At 45.4% G+C, this 22169-nt stretch overlaps 1 protein-coding gene across 2 annotated transcripts in view; it reads left to right on the plus strand.

Annotated features, from left to right (window-relative positions):
* Positions 1 to 932: 932 nt before the first annotated feature.
* HRH1 (histamine receptor H1) overlaps positions 933 to 22169 on the plus strand; it is an 86038-nt gene continuing 64801 nt past the window's right edge. Inside the window, exon 1 of one of the 2 annotated variants that reach the window (XM_053669372.1) lies at positions 933 to 1078. The gene's annotated coding sequence lies outside the window, so the exon portion shown is untranslated. Of the gene's footprint in view, positions 1079 to 5031; positions 5170 to 22169 lie in introns of those variants that run through there. The other variant, XM_053669373.1, reaches the window with a different exon arrangement.

The following is a 22169-nucleotide window of genomic DNA, read 5'->3' on the forward strand; positions in this document are numbered from 1 at the left end:
GGGTGGAGAGGGGAAAAAGGTACAGAGAATAAGTAGCATAAATGGTAGGTAGAAGATAGACAGGAGGGAGGTTAGGAATAATATAAGAAATGTAGAAGTCAAAGAACTTATATGTACGACCCACGAACATGAACTAAAGGCGGGGAATGCAGGTGGGAGGGGGTGCGCAGGGTGGAGGGGAACAAAGGGGGGTAGGACAACTGTAATAGCATAATCAATAAGATGTACTTTTTTAAAAAAGAACTACATCCCACCCTGACCTGTGCAACCCCCACCACCCCACTTTCTGCTGAGTCTGGCACAGGATGTTAAATGAAACTTGTCGTTTTAAAACTTCAGTTCATCTAGAGGGGCTAGGCAGAAACACATGAGGGGAGTGGCTTTCTAGACCCTGGGCTGGGGGTGGGGAGTATCAAGTTCCTCATGAAACCTCTAGGTAGGTCCTTATCTGCCAGTCTTATTTTCTCTATCTGCCTGGCTTTGGCTGTCCGCCTTTTTCTATTTTAGGCTTTCTGGTAGGGATAAAGGGAGATGGAGTGCTACTATATGTGTTTGTCTACCAGTCGGTCTGTGGTTGACTTTGCCCAACATCATCTCATTTCTGTCTCTGCTTCCTCATCTTGATTTACCTATTTCCATCTGCCTGACTGCCCTCAGTTCTCGCCAAGATGATAACCCTTCTGTCACCTCTCTGCAAACCCAAGGAGACGCCCCACTACTCAGAGGCCGAGGCCGGGGTACTCAGTAGAAGGAGCTCTGATCCTGGGGCGGGAGGTGCAATAAGGTGTCCGAGTCCGAGGTGCCCCCCCTGGCGCCCCCTGCCGGCATGGGGCGGCCCTAGGAGCACGGAGCAGCGGGCGGAGGCGTTGCAAGCCCGTCGGGCTCGGGTCTCCGCCTCGTTGCCTTCCTCCTTCACTAGGAGGCTGGCGCCCTCCTGCGCGGCTCCTCCCCCGGCTCTCCGCCTCTCCAGTCAGCTCCCTCAGCGCCCCTGCCGCTGTCCCCGGCACCGCCTAAGAGCACCAAGCTTTCAGGCCGCCGCTGCTGCTGCACTACTAAACTTTCCCTGGAGCCGTGACGGGTGAGTCGGAGTGGGGCACAGACAGGGCGCGGGCAGGGGCTGTAGCGGGGCGCCGAGGCGGGGCCAGGCTGTGTGCTGGCCAGGCTTGGGTCTAGGAGTCCCCGGGAGAGCCTGGCGGAGACCCCCGGAGCTGGCTGGCGTGGGGCGGGTGTACCTGGGGGACCTCCGTGCGTGGGAGGCTTTGGTGGAGTCCCATAGCTCGGCTCGCTCCATGGCACTCTCCTGGAGACTCAGTGTTGGCTCCAGTGCCCCAACGCGCAGGCACCTGTGGCTTCTCCTGAATTGGCCTGTGTGAGCGCCCAGCGCGGCTGCCTGCAGGCTGTGATGCAGACAAGGAGTCCAGCTCTCCCGAGCTGCCCTGGACTCTGCCGGGAGTTTGATGCTAACCATAGTCCCTGCCCATGGGCGCTGGGCATCCATGATCTCTTTCGGTTCTTCCTGTCATTTGATACCCATTTTACAGAGGAGGAAACTGAGGTTCAGTGAGGGAAAGTTGTACCCAGGAGCAGCAGCGAATAAAGGAGAGAGCAAGGGTTTTAAGCCCGAGCTGTCTGACCCAAACTACTTCACACGCAGGCGAGCCCCAGGCTCAGTGTCACCAGAAGTCAGTTGTGAGAAGCGTCAAGAACACCACCCATGGTCTCCTGCAGCCCAGCTGCATGCCCGGGCGCAGCAGAAGTACTGTGCAGAGGGCCCTTTGGTAAAATGGGAGGCCATCACTACTGCCTGGGAGGTGGAAGCGCATGGGGCTGCTCGTCCTTCAGCGCAAGGGTGGGAGGGCACTGAATTCTGGAGCCAGATGTAAGGACACAGCGCAGAGAGTTCGCTCTACATTTTTCTGAAAGGAGCCAAAGAAGTCGGGAATAGGAGCTGGAGTGCAGTGCTTCACGGGAGCCACTCTCCCTCTCTAGGTGATTAGTCTCTTTGTCCCACCACCCTGTCCCAAGAAGACAACCCCACCCGAATCCCTGAGACTCTGAGGTGTCCCCAGGGAGTTGATAGTGCGGAGATGTTCCAGGCAGGGCTGCTCTCTACTGGCAGGGGTCTTCCACCTCAGACCTGGAGTCGGACAAAAGGAGACAGTGCAGGGAGTACTGGGGAGCAATGTCCCCTGGAGGGAATGTGCTTGGGGAGCTCAGTCCGTGGTTGGGAATAAGCCCCTGTGACTGGAGCACAGATGAAGTGCATCTCCAGAGCATGAAGGAGGTCAGGGTCTCAGAGGGAGAGGCTGGAGGGTGAGTGGAATGTTCAGAGTATCATTAAATCCCATTTAGTTCCCACAGCAGCCTTGCAAGGTAGGCACTATTATTACTAGCCTCACTAGTCTATGGTAGTCTCCCAGGCTCAGAGAAGTTAAGTACTTGCATGAGGTTACCCAGTTGGTCCATGGCAGAGTCAGGATTTGAACACAGGTCTCACTTTACTCCTTTCAGATTATTAGTGACACTCAGGCTGCAGATGAGACCTTGGTCTCTCCTGCCTGTGGCTGTCAGAAGCAAAGGAGGAGACTGGAGAGATGCCGGGCAACAGGATCCCTGATGCCCCTACGTGGGCTCATCTTTCTCTCTGATAGGTCCTGCAGGAGGCCTACTGCTGAGTGGGTGATCACTCACAGGAATCCTTAACAACTCCACATAAATACCCTAATATCTCCAGGGCTTGCTGGACCTTCATACACAAGCTCAAGGCAGCCTGTCACTGCTGGCTGTCTCAGGACATATTTTCTTGGTGGAGGAAGAGTCCGTAGGGAAGCCTATGTCATTTTCAAGTGTGAAAGAGAATCCTTCCAAGGTGGGAGCGGCTCAGCACTGCTTGCTCAAGATTTCAGAGCTGGGTGGAGACTGGAGCTGCCTGCCAAGGTCCCAGTAGCCCAGAGGAGTCTGGGCAGTCCTGGGCCAGGAAAGGTTCCTCTTGGCCCTCAGCTTAATGTCTGAGGTAGAAAGAACTTCCTCTCCTTGGACTCTCTCAGAATTGTGTGTTTGTGTTTTCCTTTTTACAATCAAGGAATGCTTGATGGAAAATGGTGTGGCTTTCCATAACAAAGAGGAGACATAGCAAAGAGATCAAATTGTGGATTCTGGAGCTGGCTCGAATCCCAGTGCTGTCACTGAGGAGCTCTGCAGCACCGGGCAGGTTGCAATATTCTAGATTCTTCAGTTCTCCGTGAGCAGAATAGGAGTGTTCATAGCACCTTCCCCACTGGTTTGGTGAGAGAACTGTGTACATGTGCATAAAGCGCCTAAATGGTGCCCTGTCAATCAAAGAAGTGCTATTTAATTGTTAGTTCTCATTAGTGTTACTATGAAGGTCAAATGGGCTAGCTTTAATCCTGGCTCTGACACCTGCACACTGCCCTGCCTCTGCAAGCCTTGCTTTCTCACCCATAAAGTGGGAATAGGTCTAGATACAAATGCCGGTCCCAGAAGGTTTAGTGCAGTCTCAAGCTTTAAACAGCCTAAACCCAAAGTCTCAGTGCAGACTTTTTTAAACTTCTGGCACTCTACTAGGTACTCAGCAAATGCTGGGCATTGCCGCAATTATTATTATGGCCAACATCCCTCCTTTATGCTGTAGGTTGAACTTCATGCTCTGGCTTGGTTCTGAGCAGTATGGATTTGGGACAGTTTTCTGGCTTGTGTGGGCAGGAAAAATACTCTTCCTATCTTTCAGCCCCAATTCACTCTCAATGTTTATTTCTCAGGTCCCCAAGGGACAAACATGGGCCTCTTGGTGGTTGTGAGATGTCAGAGGGTAGGTTTGAAGTTCATTTCACAAGGTCTATCTACAGATGCCATGTATTCACCAAGGCAAAGTTTTCAGCAGAACACACCATCCCAGCTGCCTTTCAGATTATCCTAGTAACTTGGGATATTTTGTTTACCTTCCAGGTAAAGTAGATATATCCAGAGTTCTGAATTTTTATTTTCCCTTAAAGACAGAATGGTGGGGTAAAAAAAATCAGCTTAGGGTTAGATCCCCAGCCTTGGCCCTATAAGCTGAATGAACTTGAGTATCAGTTTCCTTATCTGCAAAATGGCTCTTAATCATATTTTCCAATGTTTGTTTCTCAGGATGGGAAAGCATAAAAAAGAAGGGAAAATGCAGGTAGTTTAAAAGGCAAAGAATTACATGCAATTGTAAGTAATTCTCATTAGCATTCAAGCTGGGCATTAGCAGTAATTGCTGCTGATCCAAGACATTTTATCTGAAAGATGTACCTGCAGAGGATCATTGGAGCCCTGGTCACTTGCTGCCCTCCCTTTCACAGTGATGCTGAACATTTCTGAATTGTGGAATATAATTATAATGAAGCTCCTGTATCTTCTTTGTAAGTGACTCACTTCTGCCGTTAATGGTAGCAGAGGACTCAGGAGCACACTCATTGGGAACAATGCCACTGATGCTGAGGGAAGAGAGGCCAGAATGTCTCTCCTCTTTTCTGCATTCATTTTCCTTGCTGTAATTCTCCAGTGATAATGCACGAGAATCACATGGACCAGGGTCGAAGCTGACAGCTCTCCATTTGTGCAGCAGCTGGGATAGCAAGGCCCATTGAAACTTGAGGCTGCCAGTAGAATGGATGTTAGAAATCACTACATCACATCAGAGAGGATGGAGCAGAGGAGCCTGAGGAAGGCCCCTGCGGGGAGTCATTAAAAGCATAAACTCTGGTGTCCAACAGACCTGAGCTTGAGTCTTGGCCCTGCCAGCTTGTTAGTTGTGGTATGATTTCTGACTACCTTCTTAACTAGACCCACTGCAGCCCTAATAGAGCAGGGACGATGTCCATCTTATTCACCAGGGTATTCACAGCTCCTAGCACCTAGAAAGAGCTCATGAATGCTGAACAAATGAATTAATATATTGATAACAAGCTCCTTGATTGAGCCTGAGCTTTGTCATGTTTAAAACAGAGCTAATATAGCACCTTCCTTGTAGGTTGTTATGAGGACTGAAGGAGGAAATGTGCACAGAATAAGCACTCAACGCTGCCCTTGGTGACAAATTGATGAGAGGAAACAAGGACACAAAGGGACTAATCTGGGAGAGAAAACTTTTTCCCCACCCTCAGACCAACAAGGGGCAATAATGTGAGTCATAGGAATCTCCTGCATTTATACAGCACTCTGCAAAGGGTGTTCATATCCTGACAACTCCTGACAACTAGAGAGAATGGTTATTCCTGTTTTATAGGTGAGGAAACTGAGGCTCAGGGGGGTTGGTGGAACTCTGGGAGTCACACATTTTAGAAGTAACAGGAGGTGGGATGTAAGCCCAGGTTGCTCTGCTCTGCTAGCTGTTATTGCTGAGTTCTCTGTTGTTCACAGAGGGTGCATGGTGTAGTGCTCAGTCTTCAGTGAACATGGTATCTCTCTTACTACTTAAGACATCTTTAACTCCTCATGGTACAGTTTCCTAATTTTCCCTTGGTGGTCTTGAACATTTCTTTTAGTTACGTTGCTATTTATTTGATATTTTGCATCCTATTATAAATAATATATCTATTTTTAAACTCAATGCTCTATTGATTACTTTTTGGAAAAATATGTCTTCATTTAGCACATCAATTTTCTATCCAGAAATCTTGCTAATCTCTCTTACTAATAAAAATGTATTTATAGATTCTTTTGGAAACACTATGTATATTATTATAGGAGGTGAAAATAACAGTTTCTTTTTTTTCTTTCCAATCTTTTTGTTCCTTTTGCTTCCCTTTATTTGTTTTCCCTTGCCTACTGTTCTGGCTATAAGACCTTAGTACAAGAATGAACAACAACCTGGGCATGCACCCTGACCAGGACTTGAACCAGCGATATTTTGGTCTGTGGGAGGATGCTCTACACACTGAGCCATGCCAGTCAGGGCTGCTGACCTTTTTGTTTAGAATTTTAACATCATGAGTTCATGAGTGAGTTCCATTGGCAATTTTCCTTTGTGGTGCTTACTTATCAGTCTTTGGTACCTAGGTTATGCTGGCCTCGGGAAATAAAATGGGCAGTATTTCTACTTCTTTGGTTCTCTGGAAAAGATTGTGCAATCTTGGTGTTATTCTTGCTGAGTGCATAGTGAAACTGACCAGTGTGGTCCCCAGTGAGTGGAAGCTGAAGTAGGGGGAGTGGGAAGGGCAGCCGGTTCAGCTGACTCTAAGGAGGAACTTTCCAACAGAGGGAAGCTAGGCTGCCTCAGGCAGGAGTGAATGGGGACTGGGACCCCCGCTGTCCTGAGTGCTGCAGGAGAAGCCGATCCTTGGGCACTGGGTAAGGTTCTTCCAACCAAGGACCACGGATGAAGGAAGCTCAGCCCAGGGTGAAAGTCTAATGCCTGTGAGTCCCATCTGAGTCTCCTTCTGCTTCTAAAATTGCTGCAGCTGCAGACAGTATTCTTGCCATGAATTATTATTCCCTGGTGCCTACATCGAGGGACCTGACTCCATGGACCATTCTTCTTCCAAGTAGGAGAGACTTTCCCTCTCCATCAGTTTGTCTGAATCGCCAGATTATAACCTGGGGCTACACTTTCCCTGCTGACTCCCCTTATCCACCCAGGGTTGCTAGATTTGGGGAAGAGTCCTCTTTTATTTAAAAGTACCAGGCACTGTGCTGATTTGTATCATCTCTCTTAATCCCCGTAACAATGCTATGAGGTAGTTACTCTTACCCCCATTATTTTGATTAGCAAAACAAGGTTTCTAATTGTCGTTGTTTTAATGGTTGCATATTTCACACTAAGTTATAACTCTCTAAACTGTTTGGGTATAAGATAAAGGTCTAAGTTAATTTTTTGTTCATATAATTAACCTATTGTCCCCATCCTGTTTACTGACTCATTCTTCCTTTTCTCATCTATGCCACCTGTATCAGACACTAACTTACTCCGTATTATCTGAGGCAGAGCTGTGGCATTGCACAGCTCCAGGGGGCACCATTCCTAGGCCTCAAGGTATGTGACCTAGAAACCCCGTCATTAGTAGCAGGTCTCTTTCCAGGCCATCTCTTCTGGTGTTGAACTTTATGCTGGTTCTAGTGGATGACCATTAGATAGGGTAATGGCAGGAAACAGAGGGCAAAGGCCAATGAGGCACAGCACAGGTGGAGGGGGAGGAGTGGGGATCTGTGCCATGCTGCTTTGATGATTGTCTGCCTAGAGTATGTTTCATAGCTAGTAAAGGCATCTGCTTTCCTCTTCTCTCAAACTTTCTAGACAATTTTCACTTGGTTTATTCTGTCAGGAGAGCTTCAGTTATTTACTAGCTGCTTTCCCTCTGTTCCTGGAAAGAATCATCATTTAATAAATCTACTTGCTGTCCCTCTGCCTGAGCCCATGTGAAACACCGTTCCATCTCCAGCCCACCATGATCTGGTGCGTCTGTTCAAGTGACTGTTGATCCTGAGCCCATAGTCAAAGCTCACTTTTTTCTCCTCTGCCCACCACCTCTAACTGGCTGTATGGCTGGGCCAGCCTGATGAGCCCATCATGGGCCTCTGATAGATCCCAGTTTCAGTCTCCTTGGAAAATGACCCTCTACCTCTTCAAAGCACCTCCCAAGGGCTCCCCAGAACAAATTCGAGGGAAACCATGAATTCTGCATTTAAATCAGACCAGCACAATCTCCTGAAAACAATCTCCTTGTACACAGCAGAAAGAGATAGAGACAAAATGTAATTATAGGTGTAAATTCAATTACATAAAGGATACCCACATATTCAGTTTGCAGTTATGGGCAAAGGTTCCAGACCCAGATGACGTAGATGCCAATCTGTTTCCCACACCTTCCAGACTGTGTCACAGGGAGTCATCCAGCCTACATTTGCTTTGATTGCTTTGACTGTAAAATGGGATCAGTGACTGCATCAACAGAAAGGCTTGTTTTGAGTGTTAAATGAGTCATGAAGTTCCAAAGAATTAATATTTGAGAAGCTCTTACGAGCAGAAACTGGCAACTTGTAACGGTTTATTAAATAAACCACCCATTTTCAACCAGTGTGCCGTGGCACTGGTGTGCCACAAGATTCTTTAAAACATACAATACTTGACTATTTAGTCAGTGGTACTCACATCTTTTCTCTTAAATTGTCTAATAAAAAATGACAACAGCCAACATAATGATAGCTGTCTGGTGTGAATAAATCAAAATTATCCCTATTTTTTGTCAGATTGGCAAAAATATTTTTGGTGGGTTGCGGAATTTTAGTAATTAGTTTATGTGTGCCATGAGATGAAAAAGGTTGAAAATTTCCGAAATAAACCAATTAAGAAACAAAGTCATTTTGTTATGTTCCAAAACAAACTCTATTGGCTTTTCAGAATTTGAAATTGCATCAGTTCTGCATATCAGTTTTTGACCTGCCTTGTGTAATTAGTGTTTTCTGTGTAAAGATGTTTTCTCTCAAATTAGACTGGAAGCTCCTTCAGGGCAGCTACATAGCACTTTCCTGGAGCTCTCCCAGGTAAAGTTCTTTTTTAAAAGTGCTAGAACCAAGAAGCAAGTGGGTTTGGTGGCATTAGTTGGGCTTTCAGAGGCTGAACCTGGACTCACATTTGATGCCATCAGTAGTTACCATTCTGACCTCAGAGGAAGCTTTTTAACCTCCCTGACCTCGGTTTACTCATCTGTTAAAGGGAAAGAATAATAATAACGATGATACTCATCTTACAGCATTACTGAGAGCCTCTTCCCACAGATCTTGCAATAATTAACACCTTCTCATGGCTGAGAACACAGATGGCCCTTCCTCTCCTGGCCATCCCATTTTTACCCACACACCAATGCAGTCACTCCCCATTGATTTTCCTTAGACACCCTCCCACCTCAGACTGTCAGGTCGAGGAGTATATGGACATTATCTGTCTAGTTTGCTGCTAAACCTGCAGTGCCTTCATCGGTTAGCACGTGGTACCTAGTGAGTTTGCAACAAAAATTAATTGAATGCAGGAAGTGAGATCCTTAAAGAGCATGACCAGATTGTGCAAATGGTGGTGAAGACCACCAAGATGGTGAATGTCCCAGGCACATTGTAGCATTCACACACCTGAAACTGCTATTAGGCATTTTGAAAATAGTAAGAAACACTGAGCAAAGATGAGCTCTTCTCACGATGGTATCAGGAGCTCAATACATTTTTGTCAGCCATTTAGCAATTGATTCTTACAGCATCCAGCACTGGGCTTGACTGAGGCCCTGAGAAGGTCCATGAATGAGTCGGGAACACAAGACAGGGTTTTCTCCCACTGCTCAGTCCTGTTGGGTGACAGGATGGGATAGAACTCCTTTGCCTAGTTTGAGTTCTGGATCACCTGAGAATTAAGACAAAAAGCAGGGCAACTGGAGAACAAATGTCATGGTGACTATACTGACATTGGGGCATGTGGCTGGCTAATGCTGAAAGCCAGAATCACCAGGTGTTTCTGCCTGGTGCAGTGCAGGCAGTGTTGGAGCTCTGCAGAGGGGCCCTTCTCCTTCCTGGTAGGTGGGGAATAGACCCAGATGTATGCTCCCTGCGAGCAGTCTGGCTCTGACAAGGAGCAGAGAAGAGCCTGAGTTTACTTACCTATTTCATCTCTCAGACTCACTCATAAATATGTGGCTCCAGGCATAGACCCAGGGGAGGGGCAAATGAGGAGGGGGAGAGAGGCAGTGGTGTGGAGGCAGTAAAACTCCCAGTACTTGAAAAGAAACATGAGGAAGAAAACAGGGTAAGAAGTCCTGTTGGGGTGAGCTCAAGAGAGGCAGGGAGATCTAGAGGCCTCTACTGCCTGATTATTATTTATACCAGTAGAGTATGAAAGAGAGTCCCTGACCTTCCTCATCCTTCCCATCCACCTGACAGAGTAAAGGAACTGTCACTTATTAAGAAAGCAGTCCTGGCCAAGGTTTCCATTCATTATGTTGTCTCGTCTTTTCTACATCCCTGTGAAATAAGTATTAGTGTGCCCATTTTATAGTTAAGAAAACTGAGGCTAGGAATGTTGACCAACTTATGCTAGACTGAAACTGGGGAGATCCAGAAGGAGGCTATTATAGTTGTCCGGATGAGAGAGGATAGTCGCTTGGACCAAGGGGTGGTGGCAATGGAGAGAAATGGACAGATTGAGATGGTTTTGGAGTAGACACATTAGGATTGACAGGTGGTTGAGTGAGGTGAGGTTGCGTGGGGCATTGCTGGAGGACTGTTAAAGCAGTGCTGTTGGGTAAGTGAGAGGTTTTTGTTTTGGTTTTTTTTGCTCTTTGGGTAGAATAGAGGTAGCCCTCCTAGGCAACAATTATTCAAAGAATTAAGAATTCCACAGGCATCACATCTGCACATCTCAGGGGAATTGAAACTGATGATCACTCTTTTTTTCCAAAAGACTATTTATTTTTAGAAAGAGGGGAAGGGAGGGAGAAAAAGAGAGAAACATCAATGTGTGAGAAAAACATTGGATCAGTAGCCTCTCGCACACCTCCAACCAGGGACCTGGTCTGCAACCAAGGCATGGGCCCTGACTGAGAATTGAACTAGTGACCTTTTGGTCTGTGGGACAACACCCAACCCACTGAGCCACACCAGTCGGGGCAAGAATTCCACAGGCACCACATCTGCACATCTCGGGGGGAACCGAAACTGATGATCACTCACTCTTAATTGGAAGTGCTAGCTGGAGCATACTTAGAATTTAAACATGCAGGGCTAAGGTAGGGGGGATGCTAAAGGGAAAAGATGCTTTAGATCTATAAGACTTGCAAGAAAGGGAATCTGGAGACACCCCTCCCTCATTTCCTTCTGCCCTCAGAGGTAGCAGTTGCTGCACCCCACTGTCCTGTCATGTTCCTGGTGCCCAGCCCTCTCTGCATCCCCCTATCCCGCTTGAGCTTAGGCTTTGCCCCCACTCCCTAGAATCCCTAACATAGCTTCCAGCCCCCAGGCAGCCACCTGCCATCCCCAGAGGGCTTTTTCCCAGGGATGAATCTGATCATGTCACTTCCCTCCTCAAAATCCAGTGACATCCTCTGTAGCCACTAAATTGAATGAAACCTGAGCAGCACCACCTGGAAAGATGTCCATGATAAATGTATTGTAAAGTGGAAAGAGGCAGTAGCAGACACGGACAGCATAAAGCAGCCAAGTGTCATGGTCAAAAGCATGAACTCTGGACTCACCCTGAATTTGAACTTCAGTTCTGCCACTTAGTAGTTGCATGACCAGGAGCAAGTTATTAACCTTTAATTTGGATAAGGACATCTGAACAACAGGAATGATAACAGTACTCACTCCCACAGGGTTGAGAGGGCTAAAAAGACATTAATACATCTGGAGTAGTTAGCCCAGTGAGTGGCTCCTAGAAGTACTCAATAAATGTCATCTATTTTTTAAAGATTTTATTTATTTATTTTTAGAGAGAGGGGAAGGGAAGGAGAAAGAGAGGGAGAGAAACATCTAAGTGTGGTTGCCTCTCATGTGCCCCCTACTGAGGACCTGGGTTGCAACCCAGACATGTGCCCTGAGTGGGAACCAAACTGGTGACCCTGTGGTTCACAGGCCCACACTCACTCCACTGAGCTACACTAGCCAGGGTAATGTCAGCTATTATTATGGCCATATCATATCATATATAATTATGTTCACATACATTTATATGCACCATTCTCCCTTTCACCTTATTCTTCAGGAATCAGATCGGAAGTCTCTTCCAGGAAGACTTCTCTGAACATACCTGACCAAGGATGGGTTAGGACATTTCTCTGGACTAACAGCACCCTCTGTACTTACATCTACCACACATGTGTTATGCCTTATTCTAACTATCTGTCTCCCCATGGCTATAAGCAGCTTGAGGACACGGGCTGTGACTCCCCCATTACATTCCTGGTGCCCATCACAGTGCTGGGCATATAGTAAACCTCAGGAAATACTTGGTGAATGAATGAATAGATGGATGAGTGTGAGCAGGGGTTTGAAACACAAGATTTCAATGGGTAGAGGTGTGGAGGAAGGATTTCAGGAGGGGGAACAGCATGGGCAAAGGCACAGAGATAAGAAGGCACATGCTCCAGGAAGAGCAAATGGCCTGGTCAGGTATCGTTTTGTGAAAAGTCAGAGTGTGGCAGATGACATGATAGTATATATAGAAAACCCTAAAGGCTTCACCAAAAAGCTATCAGAACTAACTAATTAATTCAGTAAAGTTACAGGATATAAAATTAATATACAAAAGCTGTTGTATTTCTATATACTAATAACAAACTATCGGAAGGAGAAATTAAGAAAACAATTCCATTTACAATTGCTTCAAAAAGAATAAAATACCTTGGAATAAAGTTAACCAAGGAGGTGAAAGACCTGTATTCTGAAAACTAAAAGACATTGAAGAAAGGAATTGAAAGGGAATAGTTTAACAATTAAATGGATGGATATATCTTGCTCATAGATTGGAAGGATTAATATTGTTAAAATATTCTTAATATCCAGGCCAGTCTGCAGAGTCAATGAAATCCCTGTTGAAATATCAATGGCATTCTTCTCAGGACTAGAACAACTAACCCTAAAATTTGTATGGAACCACAAAAGACTTTGAATAGCTAAGGCAATTTTGAGAAAGAAGAACAAAGAAGGAGGTATCATGCCTCTTGATTTCAAACTATAGTACAAAGGTATAATAATCAAAACAGTATGGTGCAAAAAACAGCTATGTAGATCAATGGAGCAGAATAGAGAGCCCAGAAATAAGCCCACACACACCTACATGGTCAAATAATCTATGTCAAGGGAGGCAAGAACATACAATTGGGTAAAGATAGTCTCTTCAGTAAGTGGTGTTGGGAAAACTGGACAGATGCAAAAAAAATGAAATTGGACTGCTTTCTTACACCATACACAAAAATAAATTTGAAACAGATTAAAGGCTTAAATATAAGACCTGAAACTTTAAAATTCCTAGGAGAAAACATAGGCAGTAAACTCTTTGACATCACTCTTATCAATATCTTTAGGATATATCTTCTGGAACAAAGACAACAAAAATAAACAAATGGTACTATATTAAATTAAAAAGCTTCTGCACTGTGAAGGAAAGCACAACAAGATTTAAAAAAAGCAACTTACCAAATGGGAGAAGATATTTACAAATTATATGTATATCCAATAAAGGGTTAATAGCCAAAATATAAATCCATACAACTCAACATCAAAAAAAAAACCTGATTAAAAATAGAGCCCCTGAATAAACATTTCTCCAAAGAAGACACATGAAAGGCCAAAAGGTACATTACTAATCATTAGTGAAATGCAAATTCAAATTACAATGAGATATCACCTGTTAGAATGGCCATCACCAAAAAGATATGTGATAACAAACCATAGCAAGGATGTGGAACCCTTGTACACTGTTCATGGGAGTGTAAATTAGTGTAACCACTATGGAGTACAGTATGGAGGTTCCTCAAAAAATTAAAAATACAACTATCATTTGATCCAGCAATCCTACTTCTGGGTATTTATGCAAAGAAAATCAGAGCACTAATTCAAAAAGATATATGCACCCCTATGTTCATTACAGCATTATGTATAATAGTCAAGATGTGGAAACAACCCAGGTATCCATTGATAGATAACTAAAGAAGATATACACACACACATATATATACATAATACTATATATAAGTACATAATATATAATATAATATTATATAAATATATAATGTGATATTACTCAGAAATAGAAAGGGATGAAATCTTGCCATTGGTGACAACATGGTTGGACCTAGAAGCCATGATGCTAAGTGAAAGAAGTCAGAGAAAGACAAATACCATATGATCTCACTTATATGTGGAATCTAAAAAGCAAAACAGATGAGCAAACAAAACAGAAACAGACTCATAGACACAAAGAAAGAACTGATGGTTACCAGAGAAGAGGGATGTAAGGGGATAGGTAGAAAAGGTGAAGGGAAATAGAGGTGGAAACTTCCAGTTATAAAATAAGTGAATAATAGGAGTGTTTTATATAGCAGAGGGAATCTAATCAATAATATTATAATATTGCATGGTGACAGATGATTACAGATGTAACATAGTGATTACATTGTAGGGATCAAATCACCACATTGTACACCTAAAACTAATATAATATTGTATGCCAACTACTCTTTTAAAAATTCACTGAGTGTGATCAGGGAGGGTAACAGTAATAAGGGCAGGCATGTTGGATAGGGGACACAAGCAATGTTCTGTGTGAAGGAAGTAGATGTAATTGGGGTGGGCATGGAGAGGCAGGTGATATACTGGGAGGCATCATCCCCTTCTTTCATTTGTAATGTGATCCCCAGACTGGCTTAGATGCTTCTGTGATTAGGTGCATAGTGTACCAATCATAATGTAAAATAAAAACCTGCTTTACCAGGTATTCTACCACCAGACTAAACTCCTTGAGAGATGGAAATTTATGTTGTTGTTTTTATATTTTTTCTAAGACTCTTCTTGCCCACAGAGATAAGCTATGCCCTCCCCCCAACACCTGCTTTCCTCCATCATGTATGGCTACAGATGCAGATTGGGTTGTGCATTTTGATGTCTTAGTAGATCTTAGTAGAAGTCACTCCAATTTTTGTAGGAGTCCAGGATTTCTAGCTTCTCCACTGAATTGAACCCATTCACTTGACTCTACTTCCTTTATGGAGTTCTGGAATCAAGCCAAAAACAGAAACAGCCTTGCAGTGCATTCCTGGCTCAGATGCTGACATCGGCCTTCTGACCTATGATCAGCAGGAAACAAAGTTCTCACTTAAATTCTTGGGGTTGAATGGAATTCTTGCTAAACCCAAATAGGCAGTGCCCAGGCTAGCAGCAGAGGCACAAGAAGGAAAAGCTGCAGTTGGAGTCTGTTTATGTTCAAGTTCATTCTGGGAGCAGAATGACAGGAGACAGACAGATACAGTCATGTGTTTATAGGGTGGTGGAGGAGTAGATGCTGGACAAGTAACAACTAAGCAGAATGTGATGTTCTCAGGTGGGAACCACAGTGCTAAGGGAGGCTCAGAGAGGCGAAGTGACTAGACCAAGGTCACACAACTAATTTAACCACGTTGGAGTTTGAACTGAGATACTCTGATCCTTTTCCTCTTGGCTGTGAAGCCCCAGAAGATATGATGCTAATTGCCTGAAACAATTGGAAATTGCTCAGCATCAGGTAAGTCTTTCAGTTCTTCTCTTGGTGCCTTAGATTTCATTTGTCCATTCATTCCCCTCTTCTCTAAATATAAAAAGCAGATGTATCTAGCTGCTGGATGCTGTGCCCTTTCTCCTGAGTTCCAGGCTAGGTAGTAGGTAAATCACAAAAGTAAGCATTGAGTTTTTGATGTTGAGTACTCACTGGTACGCAGAGATTGTGTTGTTTTCTCTCTGTTAGAAGCAGAAAAAACACACAGGCAAGGAATGAAGAAGACTCAGGTGAGCATTTGGCCCTGCAGATTGAAGAAAAAAGCTTGAGTGAGTTACAGGGATGTGGACACTCCAGGCTTGGAGCTGACATGGGGCGGCAGTGGAATCAATGAGGAATGAAACATACTTGTGTCTGAGGGAAAAGCATTCTGAGCTGAGGGAACAGTTAAGACCTTGGGCTGGAGGTGGTTTGGAATATTCTAGAAAGAGAGACAAGGCCTGAGTGACTGGAGTGGAGTTTAGGAGATGGGGTCATGGGGGTCATAGAAGTGTAGGGCCTCGTTGACCATTGTGAGAACCCGGCTTTTGTTCAGGAGACATTGAAGCCATTGAGGGTTTCAAGCTTCCAAATGACACAATCAAACATATGATGGAAAGCATGGCCTGGCTGCCAGGTGGACAATACACCAAACGAAGGAGAGGGTAGTGGCAGATCAATGCCATGAAGGGCTGATGCTGTCATTCAAACTGGGGGGTGGAGTGGGGTGGTGACCAGGTATGACATGGAGGTGATGAAAGTGATCAGTTTTCAGATTTATTTTGAAGGTAGAGCTGAGCATCATGGAGGTCTCTCTAACACTCTGTCTCTCAGATAGATATAAGCTTTGCCTTCCCTCTGCTTCAGAGGTGCCACGCTGGGTGCTACTGGTGGGTTTCCTGATCTATAACAAGAGAATAATAACCATGTCTCCCTCCCAATGTCATTGTGAGCATGCAGGACCTAGGAGGACTGCTGGCACAAAGTGGATGCCCATCAAATAAGAGCTATTATTAGGAACACTGGGCAGGGAGTGGGGGGACAGCATGCAAGAAATGGCACTGGTCAGACTTCTCCCAGGGGATTTGGGAAGCATTGGCTCTGCTTTATCCAGGGACCCTGGGATTGAAGTCTTTCCAGTGGGAAATAGAAGAGCAGACACCTTTACTGAACTCCAACTAGGAGCCTGGGGCTTTGCCAGGCTTATTGCAGTCCTCACAGCCCTCAGAGTGAAGGGACACACCAATCCCATTCTGCAGACTCAGAAGTGAAGGGATTCACCCAAAGGCCCATGGCAAGTGGCAGAACTTGGGTCTGAGCAGCTGAACCCTGGCCAAGAGGTAAAGTGGTATAGTGATTAAAGGCCTAGTCTCAGAAAACAAGTTTGCAGAAAACAAGTTTGAATGCTGGCTCTGCCACCGACTGGCTGTGTGACCTTGGGCATGTCCCTTCCCCTCTCTGTGCTGCAGTCTCCTGATCTCTAAAGTGGGTTCCTTGCCTGGTGGGGTGAGGAGTAAGGGAGATGATGGATGTGAAGTATCAGATAGGACCCACACAGAGCAAGCACGCAAAGATGGAAGAGCTCCCTTTCCTCACCCCCAGGCCTGAGTCTGTGTGGCTCCTGCCTGGCACCTCTGCCAGCATTTTGAAGTAGATGCCTCATTGCCAGGTGCTGTCATGGCAACCAAGAGATGGGGAACTAGGAGAGGCCCAGAGGAGGAATGGGGGAGGGGACATCATTCCCTTGCTCACCCTGTGGCCCACCTCAGCCAGCTCATAGCAGTGATGGCTCAGAGGAACAGAGTGCAGTGGTAAGCCAGGTGATGGTGGAGACAGGCTAGCTGGGCTCAGCTGGAGGCTTTGTTCCTGCTGGGAGTGTGGGACACAGGGCACTGCATGCAGGGCCGTTGACAGCTACCTCCCAAATCCTCCTTGAAGCCTGGGGAGGCTGGAGCCAGGATGTGACTCATTCTGGAATCCCTTGTCAATCTGCCATTTTTTCTGCACTCTTCAAGAAGCAATACATTGTCTTTCAACTTGAAACAACCTTCCATCCCTGAGTAGTCAAAGCTGATGACCCTTCTGGCTGTTTCTCTGAATCAATTTCAAAATGAGTTGCTCACCGTCTTGCAGGCAAGAACAGCTCCATTTGGGGACCTGGTCCCCTACCCAGGTATTCTTCAATAATTAGATCCCTTTGACTACTTGTTCCTAGAAAAGGGTCCCTTCCCCTTTCTGCACACCCAGCCCCTAGGACTCCACCCTACGACTCTTACTGCCTCCTTTTCCCCCAGTATGTCAACATTACTAGGCCTCCCCCTCCCCTACTTAGAATGTAGACTTCAAGCTTTGTAGCTTTTGGAAGGAACTCAGGAGAAGGACCCCTGGGCTTGGAGTCATACAAAGCTCTATTAGAGTTGGCTCTTGCTCAGCCACTTATACGTTGTGTCAGTGGTCAGTGGCTCTGTTAGTCTCTGTTTTCTTATCTGTTGAGGGCAGAGTGGCCTCACAGGATTCAATGAGTTAACCCAGGTAAAGCACCTGCAAACTGCATTACTGTTATCACTTCCCACCTTTCTTAAAATTCAGGAACAAAGGAGAGATGGAAAGAATCTGCTAAACTCTTTGTTTGGAGAAGGTGTTTCCAGCTTTGGATCAGTTTGCCAAACATTTACTATGCAAATACTATGTGCCAGGCTGTGTGCTAGGCACTGGGGAGACAGAGGAAGACAATGCATGATCCATGGGTTTGAACTTATAGCCTAGTGGGGAAGGCAGACCTAGACTTAGGAAGTCTCAACACAATAAAATACATGTTATGGTCTAGATGTTCACAGGGTCAAGTGTGCTCAAAAGCTGGGGTTAGGGCTGGGGTTAGGAAGGGGACAATTATCTCAGCCTGAGAGTGTGCCACCAAAGTTTTGAAAGATGAGTAAGACTTAATTCAGCAAAATAAGGCGAGACAGGCTTTCCAAACAAAATGTTGCAACCCGAGCAGAGCAAAGTAGCAGCCAAAATAGAGTGGTGTATGCAGAAAACCATAAGGGTTACGTTTTGCCAGAGCATAAAGTAGAGCTTAAGGGAAGGGGGTGGTGGGAGATGGACACACCTAATATAAGCAGCCTCCCCATCTTGGTCTAATCTGGAATCTTTTCATCACAATGAGTGAGTTTCAGGGTTAGCAGGAGACCGAGGGGCATGGAAGGATTTTAACTGCCCAATTATTGTCTAGAAACTTGTTCTTCATGGGGTAGTTCTAGGACCAGCAGCACAGACATCACATAGGAGCTTGTTGGAAATGCTGGATCTCAGGCTCCCCCCACCCTAGACCCACAAACTCAGAATCTATTTTGACAAGGTCACATGTATGCACAATACAGATTGAGATATACCCAGTGCCAAAAAGTGTTCAGACATCACCCCCTCTGCTTCCAGCCTCCTGCCAAAGGTGGGCTTTTTGCTACTCAAGCAGCCCAGGACCCCTACAGGGGCACGTACCATTAGTCTTAGAGGAGGACTAGATGGGGGTTGCCCCAACTCCCGGATGGCTCTGAAACAGGACATGCCTAAGCCCCTTTTATTACCTCCCTGGGGCTTCTTGCTTCATCTGAAGCAGGATCATGTGGGATATCTAAACCCAAGTTTTACTTACTGGGTAAGGAGAAAGCTTTTCTTTGTGCCTTGTTATAAATAGTAATAAATAGTCTTCAAATAAAAGACGTTTGGGCAAGAGACTTAACAGGTGGTACTACTGACTCCTTCTTTGAGACAGTTTATCTTTGAGGACAGAGCACCCAAAGCTTGTCTGTGTCACTCGCTAAATAGCCCCCATTTCTCATCAGCATGTCCTTTCAAGAAAGGGAATGTGACTGCAGAGTCTGCAGAAACTTCCAGAAACTGTGAGTATCAGGCCAAGTGATTGGGACTTCTGCCAGGAGCACTCGGGAGCCACTGAAGAGTTCTAAGGAAGGGAGCAACCAGTTAAATATTGCTTGCTGAAGGGTCAGTCTGCCAGCCATTAGGAAGTGGCAGGAGAGTCTGGATACATCAGCACAGAGGCTGATGAAGCTTGGGTCTAACCAGCGGCCCTGTTTTGGTCACACTGCATATGCCCTCAGAGGGCCCATATTTCTTCCTGCTGCTTGGGCAGTAGCTTCAGGACTCTGAGTTCATAATCTATCTAGTCTGCTGGAGACTCAAGCAGCAGCTAAATTTGAAGCAGCAACTTACAACTTGGCTGAGAATAAACTTTGGAACCTGCTGTAGTCATATGCAGCCAATGAGATTATCTGTTTAGATACGAGCAGGTTAGGGGCTGCTGGCTGGAATCTTGGCCTCTTCTGGGAATCCCTCCTAATTCTCACACCAGCCCCTGGACTGAACACAGAAAGGCCTTTGGATGAACCCAGGGCCACCAGGCCCAGCTGAGAAAGGGGAGGAAGAAAGAGAAGCGGAGGCCCTTTTGTTGCTTTTGGTTAATCCATGAGGAACAAATGAGAACAGTGTTTCCCAAAGTCACTGTATGGATTCCTAGGGGAAAGAAAGTTCCATAGCCAAATAAATACATAGCATTTGGAAGTGCTATGTATCATATTTACAATGCCCAGTAAAGTGGAGAGACTTTGGGTGGGACACATCCTGGTTTTGAATCTCAGCTTCATTATTTACTGTGTGACCTTGGGCAATAAACTTCACTTCTTGGTTTCCTTCAGTCTCTGTCTGCAAAATGGGAATAATGGCAGCACTGATGACACAGAGTTATTATGAGGATTCACATGGTGATGCATTGCACATGTCTTGCACATTAGGAACACTGAATAAAGGGTAGCCATTAAATTATTATTATATTTTTAATATTATGAAGTTATTGGTTATAAAAATTTATTATATATAGAAATTATTTTACCTTTAAAGCCTCTGAGAATTCCTGCAGTAAAATCTGCTTTACTTTATTAATCCAGTGATTCTGAAATTTATTTGATCTTGGAGTCTCCTTTTTCATATAACATACAGATCTTTCCTAAGGAATTCATGCTGTGTGGGACTCTGGGAAATACTGATTTTTGTGTTTTGGGAATAGTCTGGGGAAGCCAGTGTCTCTGAGCCAGTATCTGGTTCAAACATGGATTCTTCTGGGTCTAAAGAGTTATGTTTTATCCTGTTCCTCCTCTATTTCTTCTTCCCCCAAAATTATCACATACCAGAATTGTAGCACTTGAGACTTGGGAGAGCCTAGGCACTTGAGAGCCTAGCCCAAGCCATGGAAAACTCCTACTCATCCTTCAGTACCCCATTCCAATGTTCACTTTGCTTGAAAGACTTCCCACCTTGCCCAGCTAGAATAAGTTGGCCATTTCTGCATGAGAAGGCCCAGTGTAAACCTGGCACTCAATACATACCACATTGAACCTCATGTTGAATCATAGTTATCTGTTACATGACTGTCTCCTCCTAGCTAGACTGTGAACTTATTCAGGGTTGGCATCATGCATGGGTCATCTCAGTATTCTAAGAAAGCATCTGATTAAGACCAGGTTTTATTCATCACCTTATAGGGATTCCTAATGACTCAGACAAAGAGAGGAAGATTGAAGAGATAGCTCTGGGCCTTCTCAGCCTGGGAGTGGCCCTGTCAGCTCTGACATCTCTGCTGGTTCCCATTACCCTCTGGGAAACAGTCAGTTCTCTCTGACTGCCAAATGCATCATTCAAGGCCTTTCTAGGGTCTCTGTGTGCAGAAGCCCAGGAAGCAGGACATGATAACTGGGATTTCTACTGCAAAAGGGTAGAGAGAACCAGAAAGGGATGATGGTAAGAAAAGCCAGCTCCCGGAGCCCACTCCAGATTTCATATACCATGAACTCTAGGATTGGCAGCTTACTGAGAGCTAACCGGGGGCCCTGTGGATGCTTTACCTTGGAAGGAGGACAGCTGTCCCCAATGCTCCAAGCACAGAGGGGCCTGACTGATTCTGGATGGCTCAGAGGCCAGAGCTAGAACCTGAGAAGAGGCTCCTGGCTCATCCCCACAGCTTAGGGATTGAGCCCAAGCATGCCAGCACCCCAGCAATAGTGGGAAGAGTGGGGAAGGTGAGTTCAACACCAGGAGGAGGCTGGAAGAGCTGTTGGGCCCTGGGCTGTCCAGGGCAATGTTCAGTAGAGAATGAGGACTAGATCCAACATGGTCCCCACGGTGGGGGAGTCTTAGTTTCATGGTTCATGTGGATCAGGACCCTTCTCCCCATCAGTGTCTGGAGATACAGGATGCTGAGTCAAACTGGAGGAGGGGGCCGGGGTTGAGATGCTCATACCTCATCATATGTCAGGGAACCAGCTGGGGAGGCTTCCTTGGAGAAGTAATAATAATGATGATAATAGCAGCCTCTGTTATCACTGGACACTTAATTTGTGCCTTTTATGGTCACCCATATGATAACCCTCACTACAACCCTTTAAGGTGGGTATTTCATTTTTGTTTTGCAGATAAGAAAGCTAAGGATCAGTAAGATGATACAAATTCCCCTAGGTCATATAGCTAGTTAGCAAGAAAGCTGGGGTTCAAGCGTAAGTCTTTCTGGATCCCAAACCCTGGCTCCTGTCCTTAGGTTGTGCTGTCTGTCATCCCAAGGGGAATGGGTTAGATGCCAGTTGTGTGGACTAGGGCAGTGGTCTGAATCCTTTGGAATCCAATACCACTCTTTATAAGAAATAGCTGGTGACACTCTTCTTACCACTCTGAAATGTGGTTCATACATAGACCATATAATCTACCTACAGATGCTAAAAATAGTAATAATCATTCTAGACATTAATCATATGGCAAACAAGAAATAAAAGGAAAGCTATTTCTAATAAAATACATATTTCACTGCACAACTGCTCCAGTGTGCCCACACTCACAGAGTTTCTAGAGCAGATAC

Source organism: Artibeus jamaicensis, unplaced genomic scaffold, assembly GCF_021234435.1.
Source record: "Artibeus jamaicensis isolate MK-2021 breed Jamaican fruit bat unplaced genomic scaffold, CSHL_Jam_final contig_519, whole genome shotgun sequence".
In the NCBI taxonomy this organism is placed as follows: Eukaryota; Metazoa; Chordata; class Mammalia; order Chiroptera; family Phyllostomidae; genus Artibeus; species Artibeus jamaicensis.